Below are 1,312 nucleotides of genomic sequence, written 5' to 3' on the forward strand. Positions count from 1 at the left end.
ATATTTCAGGGAAGAAGATAAAATTATGAACTAAAAGTTTGCCAGTTTTGGCTAAGTTTAATCAGATAACGCGTAACCAGAGTATGCAGCAGCGTAGCATACCATATAAGTTTTCGAATATATGTGATTTTCTGATTAAAATTTTATTTTAATTTTTCCGACTGATCAAATTCAATCATTAATAACTCAGTAAATAATAGTTTAAACTAAAATTAGTTTATAATTTTATACCCGTTGATCAGTGAAATATTAATTAAGATTTGTGAGACGCCCTGTGTAGTACAATGTCTTTTCGTTGGATTAGCAAATAAATATGGTAAGTATTTGCGAAAAAATAAGTCTTCATAGTAGTACCTACTTAAAATATTAGCAATTGCTTCTACAAGATTTCCGTGACTTTCCACTTTTTTTTCAGCTACGACCATGCTGCTCACAATCGGCCGACTTTGAAGTAAAAACTTTTCAAGTTCATCTAGACAGCAACATATCCTTTGCTGTAGAGTGCCACCGATAATTAATTCTTTATCGTCTTCCTGCATATCCGCGACGAGACCCACGTCTCCCACAGCTCCCCATTGAATCGCCAATCCTGGTAAACCTTCCTCCGATCTCTTCTCACAAATCCTTTCCATAATGGAGTTGGCCATGCCATAATTTGTCTGTCCAGCGTTTCCTTTGCCGCAGGAAACGGATGAGAACACTACAAAGTGCCGCAGATTATAACAGATTTTTCTGGAAAGTCTGTCCAGCATTTGCGTTGCACGAGCCTTCGATTGGAAGGACTCTGCAAATTTTTCTGCGGTTTGGTTTTTGAGAATGCCATCCTTCAGTACCACACCGAGATTAAATATTGCATCCACTGGAGCTTCCTTTTCCGCAGTCCGTAACAAATATTCGCAGTCTTTGAAGTCAGCAACATTGATGTTTTTAACGATCAGAACGTTTACCCCGTACGATTTCCACATTCGAACTTTCATGCGTTGATAACCGTTTTTTATTCCGTTTCTTGAAATCAAAACAACATTTCTGGCACCACGTAGTATGAGCCAATCGGTTAATTCTAAACCAAATCCGCCTAGACCTCCTAGTATAATGTAACTCCTATCTCTAAGACAATAATAGCGACTATACGCGAGAATGTGCTTATCTAAAGGTTCATCCTTCTCACGAATATTTATAATTATCTATAAAAACAATCATATTTAAAAAATATATGCTTTATATAAATAAAATTATATAGAACTGTTATAGCATACCTTTCCTGTATGTTTCCCGCTGGCCATGTACCTAAAGGCTCCTTCAATATCAGTTC

General features: G+C 36.7%; 1 pseudogene; it reads right to left on the reverse strand.

Annotated features, from left to right (window-relative positions):
- Window positions 1–358: 358 nt before the first annotated feature.
- On the reverse strand, window positions 359–1,306 carry LOC108771210 (fatty acid synthase pseudogene; annotated as a pseudogene).
- Window positions 1,307–1,312: the final 6 nt, after the last annotated feature.

This window comes from Cyphomyrmex costatus, unplaced genomic scaffold (genome assembly GCF_001594065.2).
Source record: "Cyphomyrmex costatus isolate MS0001 unplaced genomic scaffold, Ccosl1.0 C2287195, whole genome shotgun sequence".
Taxonomy (NCBI): Eukaryota; Metazoa; Arthropoda; class Insecta; order Hymenoptera; family Formicidae; genus Cyphomyrmex; species Cyphomyrmex costatus.